This window comes from Hippocampus guttulatus, chromosome 11 (assembly GCF_054856545.1).
Source record: "Hippocampus guttulatus isolate MCC_2025c chromosome 11, RoL_Hgut_1.0, whole genome shotgun sequence".
Classification (NCBI taxonomy): domain Eukaryota; kingdom Metazoa; phylum Chordata; class Actinopteri; order Syngnathiformes; family Syngnathidae; genus Hippocampus; species Hippocampus guttulatus.
In genome coordinates, this window is record NC_141271.1 from 12,870,605 (window position 1) to 12,882,072 (window position 11,468).

The window sequence follows — 11,468 nt, forward strand, 5'->3', positions numbered from 1 at the left end:
AAGCAAGCGCTCAACGCCAGTGGAGAGACCTTCAAATACAACAAGAGAGAGAGAGAGCAAGAGAGAGAGAGAGAGGTGGGGGATGGGAGCTTGCTTCGAACTGACCTTAAACCTGGATACTGAACGCACATATACAGGCGAATAAACTCATTAATTACGTCTGTCTGCCATTTTAGACCTCGTATCTCACACAGCGGCCATGTTCGGCCGTCTTGTGTTTTTATTAAACAAACCCCAAGCTTCCGATGCGGCTGCTTACTTCACCACAAAGACACTCACGCATATGAGGGCTCGATGCTTCACACACGTAAAATAGACCAAAGTGAAGAATGTGGCCGTTTATATTGGGTTGGATTGTAATGCTACAGTGTCACGAGCTACACAGTACAGTGGAGCATGTTAGCGGGCCTCGAGGCGAAGTTCCCCTCCCCCATGCGCGCGGCTCCTCTTTTTCGCCTGCCTGGTCAACCCAGCGCTTGATTAATTCTCCTTTCGCCTTGCCCAGTCATTCAGATTTGGAAAGTAAATAACAAGTTGACATCATTACGGCTCTACACTAGTGTGACACATTCCTTTGGTTACCGTAAATACGATAATATGCGCGCAACAAGTTAGTATTTCACCCCCCATAGTAATTATAATAATCATAATAATAATAATAATAATTCCTTGAAATTCAAACAGCTAATAATATATGTATATAACAGTAGTGCCTTGAAACACAAGACAGTTTTCAAAAAATGTCAAGATACAAGTCGCAGACAGGAAGATTTTTTTGGTTCAATTAGCAAGTGAAAATTTGAGTCGAATGCTGTATGGTGGCAGTGAAGTCAGTTCACTTCCTAACAAGCAGCAGTTTGGCAGATAGTGAATACAACTTAAAAAAAGAGACTTCAAGCTGGTGAACCGTCGACAATTTTCACTCGAAAAAAGTTTTTCATCCACGCAATCATTTACAGTATCCAAATTCTACAACCAATGCGAACTGCAAACTGGTTGTTTTTTTTTTGATACCCCATGACAAAATTGGCATTTGCTCAAGGGACAAGCAGCTTGATTGGAATGATTGCCGGGGGTGCGATGATATTTCTACTACTTTGTGGCTAAGATCTGTGGTATTGGATATTTCGCTTCAAAATCCCTGCTGTGAGTGCAATACAATTATAATAAACTAGGCTCACATTCTTCTTACGTATGAGTGTCTTTTGCACTGAATGTTGTCATTTGCAGATGAATAACATCCAACGTTTCATTAAATTCAATGATCGTTGTCTTGTGTTTCCTGATTCTGTGGTTAATTGTAGCACTATGGCATTAAAGTTATTTCTCACCCACTTTACAAACTGCAAGGGGTCTGGCAGTGTGCTTTGGATGACACCAGTACTACTATCTTCTCAAAAGGCAAAGATCAACATTGGCCTCTTTTTCCTATGGGGATTGTCATTTTAGTCTGGAATGTTGTCACATGACAAAAAGAAAAATGTCAACTTAAGTGGGAGTGGAACCCATTTTATTGTTTGCACAGAGCCACAGGCAGTTCTGGGACCAACAGGACTATACAAAATATGAGAATGCAATGATGGTGAGAACACCAGCTAAGACCTACAACAACAGCCTGGCATTCACTGAAGAGCCTTTTTGTGTCACACATACTTAAAACGGAAATGCCACGTTTTCTTCTTCATTTATATACATGAAAAGACCAAAGTTAACAATTTTTTGGGGGGTCTCGTGTTTTTTTTACTGAAAAGTTACACCCTGTCTTTTTCCATAGAGTGGGTGCAAAAATATTCACTAAATAAATAGATTCGCTTGACAAGTAAACACTAAGTGCCACCAGAATAAAAACAACAGCCACTTCATTAGGTATGTTCATAGGCTGTAACACAAAAGATGTATACATGGTTCTGCCCAAACAAATTCAAGTTGATGATTTTATGAAATGTCCAGTTTATGTACTGCATATAAATGCTCACTGGCTGAAAGGCAGTTGCTAAACAATGACTCTTCAACATGCTTCAATTTGAAAAAATAATGGATTTGTTACAGTTTGTGAAATCATATGCAATTTCCTGAATTGCATTACAAATCAGTACGTAAAAGTTATATTAATTTCTTATTCAGCACGTACTTACATAACTCAACTCAACTCAACTGTATTTATAGAGCACTTTCAAACAGCCATCGCTGCATACAAAGTGCTGTACATGGAGCGACTATCAAATGTACAACAATGAAGCAATATATCATTAACAAAGACAGTACAAAGCACCAAACAGTAAAACCAAGAGCAAGTCTGAGTCTTGCTGAGTCAAATGCCAAAGAATACAAGTGAGTTTTGAGGCGGGTTTTAAAGATGGGCTGCGAGGGGGCTTGCCGAATGTCATTCCAGAGAGAGAGCGGGACCAAAGCAGACATCCTTTTAGCACAGTGTTGGACTCGAGGTGATGGTAACAATTAATATTCTTAAATTTCCTTATACTACTGTTTTATGAGCTCTTGAAAATGCCCTAAGTAAATGAATCATTTGCTTGACATTTACTGAACCTCCAGTTCCTCATCTTACATCATCACCATTTTGTTTTGACACTCGCTATTTGAAACGATCAAACTTTTATGACTTAACTTGCATGCATGGCCGCTCTAAATCTACACATTTGCTGGAGAATCTACGCAAGATGCACCACCCCCACCCGAGGAAGAAGTGCCGTGCATCTCTATTAGGTGCCTTACGGTAGGATCACTTCCTGCCACAGTCTGGGCTGACCTCCTAACAAAGAACAGGTTCAATGTGCCTCCCTTCCCCCACCCGGGGGGAAGCTGATGAAGGTCACATGACCTCTCTAGACAGCACTGAGGAGCAATGGTGATATGTAAGGGTGGGGGAAGAGCGGTGCTAGACACTTATGGAGCTATTAGGGCGAGGAAAGCGTGGGGGGACATGGGGAAAATCCAGCATGGGGATATCTTTTCCTCAATGCATCCAATGGAATATTGGATTGGGTTGCCTCTATTTCGAGTGCAATGAGAGTGGGCCTGTTCGATATTCAGTATTTGTCTGTACGGATAGCATTCATTGGAGAGTAGGCAGAGAGTGAGTTTTGTGTACACAATGTACGACAGTTCCCTTCCCCCACGCTGCTCCCATCTCCAGCGGCTAGACATGGTTTCTGTGGCGCACTGTTATGTCATAGCGCACGTACACACACACACACACACACACACACACACACACACACACACACACACGCGCACACACGCGCACACACAAATACACGCTCGTTTTACAGACAAAGCCAAGCCGAGTGAGGGGAAAAATAGCCAGATTATTTCACAATAGTAAAGGAAAGAGAAAAGTTTGCGGCAAACAAGCGCATTTCTTACATAAGGACCTATTTTGAAGGGACCTCTTTTGCATTTTTTTTGTTCAAGGGTAAGGAATATAGGGCTCGTGGTCCTTCCATGGTCAGAGCGAGTGTGATGCAATGAATGTTCTGCCCTTCTAAATTCGAATTAACTCACCCTTGTGCATCTACCTCCTCGTCAATCGGCACACAAAAGACGATAGGACTCAATACGAGTAGTGGGTTCTCTGTTTACAACATGCTACATGAAAGGTTTCAAGGTTATGAACGTCCCATAATTGTGTGCAGCATGACATTATGTTGGTTGTATTTACTGTTTTTAATTATATGGTATAGTTTCATAATAAATAAGTGTTAATCATACATACAGTATTTACTGTATAGTGAATACTTGCCACTTCACAGTTCGCAATTGTGAACTGACCTCGTGTTGTTGTTTTCTTTCCTGTGGAACCTGTCCTTTGTTATTTGCTTTCTGTAACACTTTAAAACGTCATAAGAGGGCGTCAGATGAAAGTACAGTGTGTTGACGTGATACATCTCGACTGAAAATGTAATATTTTTCTATGTTGGTGAAGAGCAAAGTTTAGCCTGGGTTGTTAGTGGAAGTTATAATTTATAATATAGGTCATTGTAATTCTTTTTGTGGGGGGTGCGGTGTCAATTGCTTGTTTTTTTTTTCTGTGGGTGGCCGAGCCTGTCCTCTATCCCCCATAAATAAAGGGGGCCGGGGGGTTAGTGTAATTCTAACTTTACTACTGCATTAGCATTGGTTAGGAATAAACCGTGGTTTCCGACTCCATGAAAATTTGGGATATTTCACCGCCATTGCAACAGAGCTCTGTTGTAAGCCCTGAGGAAATGTAGTGTCAAATTTGGTTGCGACTGGACAAAATCTCAAACACAAAAAAATGTCAAAATGAAAACCTACTATTACTACTCCTACAAAAAAATAAAAATGTAGTGTCAAATTTGGTTGCGACTGGACAAAATCTCAAACACAAAAAAATGTCAAAATGAAAAACTACTATTACTACTACTACTATTACTACTCCTACAAAAAAATAAAAATAATAATCATAATTTATGTTCATATGTGAAATGAAGCCCTCTATGAGCATAATTAAAGAAGGGCAGAAGCTTAATGTAGTGGATTTGATTATATCATACAAGTGTACCTATTGAAATGTCTAGTGGTTTCCAGCGGGTGTCTGTGTTGCTGCAGAGGGATTAACGGGAAGCACATGATGTTGCTACCATGTGATTTGGCATTATGCTTTCAGCTGCACGCTATTTATGTGAGCACATCTGCTGCTTGCTCAAACATATACCATTTTGTTTGGAGGGGCGAGCAACTGTACAACCCACCTCATATACTGCTGGGCCAGTAGTATGGTTTTTGTCACCATGACGACCAGGGACTGACTACAACTGCTACTACTACTTTTAACTCTGGCGGCTTCTACTTATAGAGCAGTAAAGCTCAGAATGGGAAAAAAAAAGCCAGCACCCATAAAGACAATCAAAGCATTTTCAAACACTTCATAAACTACCGCGCGTGTGTGCGTGTGTGTGTGTGTGTGTGTGTGTGTGGCAAAAGGACCAAGCATAAATATGACTCTACCGCCACGGCATCAACAGCAAGGAATCAAGCATATGCTGCTTATCAGAAGCTCACGCTGTCAACCAACGCTAATCTATGCAGCCAACAAAACTCAGTGTAGGTCTGTTTACCACGACCCTTTGACATGATGTGGATATGGGTGTTTTCACATAATAGTGCCTCTGCATTATAATGTTCACGAAAGTGGCTTTGGATCTTCGTGTGGCCTGGTTGATCATATCACAGGGGGCGGTTATTAGGATGTAAATTTGTCCTATTGTTACATCACAGTGGAAGCCCAACTAATGGAGCTCGCTTTGAGACACATTTTCAGAATAAGGCAAATCATCATGTATTTCGTTATTTGTTTAATTTTAATCATCATTGAAGGGCTTTCCCATATTCAAAAATTCAGCAAATTTTGCAGATATGCTCATCCCACCATGTTTTTCTATAGAGGACATTTTATGGAAAACAGACTTTTTGATTGTGCGTGCCTGTCCGTCCGTTTAGTGAATTTGGCCTGACCTAACTACACTACACTACTGTATACTATATTATACTGTACATTTGCTTGACCATTTTTCTTCTTAAATTGTTGGTCTAACAGAAAACTAGTCATATGTGAATGTTCCTGGAAAACCAAAGTCATTTAGTATGTTTCATTGATTTTGGAACAGTTAGTCAAAAACGACCTTGGCAATTCCGTTGTTAGGTTAACAAAATGGCCCTCGGAGGCCTTGAAAAAGGCTCCCCACCCCTGCTTTTTTTTCCTGTTACTTTAGGAAGTCACATTCTTCCCCCGCCCCTCAGCCTCTGCCGTAATCAAATTCCTTTGACGGCACAAGCGGGGTGGGGGAGGGGTGGAAGAAGGCGGGAAAAGGCTGACAGATGTCAGAGATTCCAGGGTCGAGGACAGAGGTCAAGGGTTGGTGACCTGGCTATACGAGGGACTCCCTGCCCCCCTGCGCTACAATGGCAGCCAATGACTTTACAACGTTTTCTTTTTACAGTGACTTTTAAATCGCTCTGTCGGAATCCCCCCCTGAGGCGGCTGCTATTTTCATCCTCAGCCTTGCCTTTATTTACTTTTAGCTTGGCCATACCGCCAAAACTAAATGCTTTAAGGAAATTCTATACAGATGAATCAAGAAACAACTCAAATCTGCATTTTCAACCAAGGTTACTGTAGTTCACTAAATAATTTATGAACCAAATAAGCATGAATAATGAAAATAATAACCGTTTTTGTAAACAAAATAAAATAAAACCAAAAAATCATTAAAAAAAACAATAAAAACTAACTGAAAGTCCATCTTTCATTTCCAAAACTAACTACAACCACAGTAATTATAGTAAACAACTGTCCTTTGTTCTCATCTTTGTACATCAATGTCATATATGAGCTTTTTTCTGGGGTTATCTCTTTTGATATTGTTAATGTACTTTACACAATACTCTGGGTGTGTCCGAATGTGCACACTTTGCCCAATTCAACGGGCGATTAAGGGGGTTGCGCCATAATGCAGGGGTGTCCGAATGTCCAGGGAGGATAAATGTAGGGCACTCAAAATTACCCACAATGCACTTAGGAAAGTCGTTCGCATCGATGTTCACTCAACAGGTTAATATAGACCACAATGCATTGCAAGCAGGAAAAAACGACACGGTGCAAGCATGAATATGAAAACGATACAGTAACTGCCCAACACGGAAATAAATAATTTTATCCAATTGAAAATACGTACAACAAAGGAAATAAAATGTAGTTTAAACAAATATTTTTTTTAATTCACAATAAATAGTCAGAAATAGTGCATGATGGGAAAAGTAGTGAGCTGGCTGTCCGAATCGCCAAACAGAATGAGGGAACGAGTATACTGTATGGTGCTACGTATATGAGGAACTATATTGGAAATGAGGGATTAGGATATACGGGGTGGACATTCGACTCAGCCTCAGAAACCTTTTTTTTTTTCATTTTACACTTGGTGTAAACTTAGTGAAACTAATATTGAAACGAATACAAAATTACGCTACAACTAATAAACACTAACAAACCTATTAAAATTCACTGAAATTAAACTAGTCAAAACAGAATTAAAAAGTAATGACAATGGAAAAATCCCAACCTATTATAGCCCTGTTTTCCACACAAAAAATAAAAATCAGTCATTTTCTATTCCTTTTGGAGACATGAAGAACACTTTAACATCAACCAAAGAACTTCAAACATCCATCCATCTATCCACCCTTCAGTTTCATGGTGCTTAACTTATTTTTACACTCTTACGCCTCTCAGGCTACTAACTGTTCTGATGGCAACCATTTGGGAGAATTATGTATTCCTTATTTCAAGAAATAAGGAGCACTTAATCATGGGCAAATGAGTGTTTGAATGTCCTGAAACTGATGAAACTTGGCAATGTGTTTCTTTTCCTCCAGGTAGGATTACTTCCACTTAAGCGCACACACACGGTCACGACAGAACAGGAGCCCCATTGCATAGCTTAACGACAAAACACGGGCTACGTAGATTTATGTCACCTTGTATTCCCTTTTAATCTCATTAATAAACACGAATGTCAGCGAGTTAAATACTGTGTGATCTTCTTTTAAAATGTTAAACTGGTATTAATTCACACCACATTTGTTTTTGCGATTCATTCCCAGCCACAACCTTTCATTCCATTCCTCAAGGGTCCATGTTCCACCGATCATCATAGACATGTTTCCATGGAGACCAGTGTATGAGTCACAACCTCGACATGTTCCCACTCGGCAAAGCTTTCACCGTCTATTCATTGAATAATTGAATCTGATGATGACATCTTGATACATCAAGTCATTCTTTTGTGTCGCTGCTAATGGGGCTAAGTTCAGTCAGTTCTGCAGAAACTAGGTTATGTTACATGAATCACTCATCCCCCACCCTTTATTATATATCTTTTTTTTTTTTTTACACTGGCTATAGAGGAGGCGATAATAGTTGGGGGATGGGCTAGAGTGCTGCCTCTTGCTTTGTCAAGACGCAATAATGCTGTGTAATGGCCCTCCATTTAGCCAGACAACGAGCACAGCATTGCGAACGTCACTCAAACATATTCTGCCAACACTGACCTCAATAATCCATATAAGGTCAGAGACATATCGTAGATATATATACAGGATATATATATATATATAATATTCATTCATTCATCCATCTTCCGAACCGCTTTATCCTCACTAAGGAAGGGATTTAGTGAAAATACACAAAAGACAAATGGAAATTTTCAAACTGATTTTCTGCCAAAATTAAAAGAGCAAACATATTTCGCAAAAAAAAAAAAAAAAAAAAAAAAGGACATGAAGTAGGCACACTTTATTTGCTATAGTGGGCCACATAAAATGATCTGGTGGACCACGTCTGGGCCTTGGGTCTCGAGTTTGACACCCGTGATCTAAAGTGTCCATAGGTCTCTGAATGTGAGTGTGAGTGGTTGTTTTGTCTTTCTGTGTCCTGCAATTGCCTGACAACCAGTCCCGAGCGTGTTCCGCCTCTCACACTAAAGTCACCTGGGATCGGCTCCATCCACCTTGTCACCGCATCGAAGACAAGTGCAATAGAAAATGGAGGGATAGCCTTTCAAAAAATATGGTAATGTTTTTGGAATTATATTATGTGGGGGGAGTATAAGGTGTTAAAACAGGAAATATCAGGCACCTGATTTTTACACATATTTAATGTGTTCTATTTTTCAAAGCCATTGTTGGCTTTAAAAAAAAAAGGGGGGGGGGGGGGGTGGGGGAAGCACATTTCCATTGAGTTTAAACGCTGGATTAGACCCCTGGAAAATGTCTGTGTGTGTGGGGGGGGGGGGGGGGGGCGTGTGGGGAGTCATGAATGTTATTTTTCTGTGGTCACAGTGCTCTCTAGTGGCGTAATACGGCACTGTTGCTATTTAAGTATCCCAATCCACATTTTCAAGTCTTCCTCTAGAGCAGGGGTCACCAACATGGTGCCTGTGGGCAATATAGACCCCAAGGACCACACCACTAGCTCACAGGTCTGTTCTAAAAACGATTGCATCATGTTTCTGGGAACCAAAATCATCAAGCCTGATATTACTTCCCATTTGTCTTCATGATTTGCCTAAGCATAGATTGTGCGGTGAATAGCACGTGGCACTTGTGGTTAACATGTCTGCCTCAGAGTTCTGAGGTTCCAGGTTTGAATCCCTGATGAGGTTATCCTATGTGGAGTTTGCCTTGGATCCCCTGGTTCCCTTCTATATTCCAAAAGCATGCATGTTTGGTTCACTGAAGACACGAAATTGTCCATAGGTGTAAATGTGAGTGGGAACCACTAGGCCACCATGCTGCTAATAATATCATATATAATGTATGCCAAAACATTTGACTCGATGACAACCACTGAGGGATAGTGAAGTGCCACGAGACCGTCACGGTGTCAACTGAAGGCACAATTGTAGCTTTAACACCAAAGCTCGGATGTTTTTCTTTGTATGTGAAAACCAGCGAATGACCACATGTTTTCACAACGCCTCATTGTTATGCTACGTGGAAAAAGAAGGAAAGAAAATCCATATAGACCATGACTGGATTTCTTCCATGACAAGTGTATTTTTCCAGAAAAAAAAAAAAGGTGAATGGACAAAAGAGCAGCTGCCCGGGCAGACAGCCTATCTAAAGCCACGAAAAGGAGACACAATATTTGGATAATTCCGGGACACATCCCGACACTCACGGTTCACCTGAAAGGATAGCAGAGCACAACTTCCGAAATATGAATGAGCTAAAGAGGGAAAGCAAATGGACTAAATCAGCAGTTATGTGTTTATAATGGAGCTCTATTTGCCAGTCTGACGCTTGCTCAATGATGTGATTCCCTCCGGTGAAGCCATGTTATAAATAATAAGAAGGGATAGGATGGCTTCCGCATTTGCACCATTTATACAGTCGAATTTCTGAGGCGAAACCAAATCTTGTCCAGAAAACTGCTCAGCCTCTGATTTGTTGAGAGTTGAACTTCTTCCCATAGAAAAAAAAAGAAAGAAAATACAGTCCAAATACAGTATAAAACTGTACAACTTCTTTATTTCTCAACATTCTCCTTGACCCTTTCGTGTCACCACACTACTCAGAGAACGCCGTTCTGTGACTGGCTGCAAGTTTAAGTTAAAAATATCCACCAATTACTTGGGCAGGTCAAACATTCCAAGATGTCAACAGGTCAAAATTACTGTGATGTTTTAAATGCTGATACTTGCAGCAACAGTTGCGTTGCAGACTCCGCATTCTGTTTTTTTTTTGCATTGTCAATAAAGTTGAAAGTGTGTCCAGATCTAACTCCTTTTCCTGCTGTCCCTCATTTTCTACACTATTCCTTACCCGCATTGTCTCTCCTCTCCCGTGTGATCTCACTGCCCTTTGGCTCCATGCACTCAGCGACTAAGCGAGTAAGTGACAATTAGTCTCTGACAATTAGTAATTGCCAGTCATGTGCGGGGAGCTTTCAAGTGGTGAGAACGGCTCCCAATACACATCACTGCTTTTGCAATTCAATGTGTAATGATGCGGCACAAAATACACTCGCAAACTGCGATGTGAAACTGCAATTTGGAGTTTTGAGGTATATGTATAGATAGACAGATAGATAGATCGATAGATAGATTGATAGATGGATGGATGGGTGGCCAAATCCTGATTTGTAAGGCCAAAGAGGAGTTTTGATGGATCGATGTTTGGCTAATTTGTGAGGTCAAAGTGGAGTTTTAGCTGGAACTATTTTCTGATTTGACAGCTAGGGCAATAACCAGTGAATCCAAACAACTAAGACTATGTCTTGCATGTGACTTTTCCCAATTTGGCTGGCGATAAAAGCTCCATGAGTGCAAACTTGTATCGTGGAAATCTTCTGCCGCTGCAGATGTTATCTACAGCATCAATGGCAGAAATGGATCTTTTTAATTTAGTGTCGACGGCTGATTGGCCTCGAGCGTCTTCCTCACAATTACTATCACTCGCAAGATTGGAAGCCAAAAGCCTCTTTAGACGTAATCATCTGGATGGTATCAAGTGCATTGGCCCACCACCGCTGTGGAAGTCTTTGAAGTCGTGTGCAAGCAAGCGTTGGCCCGTTGTGTCGCTGCTAGTGCATGATGGGAGATTAGATACGCGTGTGTAGTCAAGTTGCACATGCTCAAATACAGGCACTGTATTATTTTATGAAGGTCATTTTCTCTTTGGTTGGCTGGCGTATGACTGATTATGGCTTCGTCCTTGAATTTCATGAGGTGATATCGACAGAAAAAAATGTGCCATTTACACAGATAATATCGTTCCCTTTTGATTGACACTGACACTGCCAGTGAGGTATTAATTTCACAGTGTAGCCATTATTGAGGTTGTGCACTGGCATAGAACTGCATGGCGCCATTCTAAGATGTATGCCCCACACGTGTCTAGAAGGTAACCAAAATTTTAAAGTATGTCTC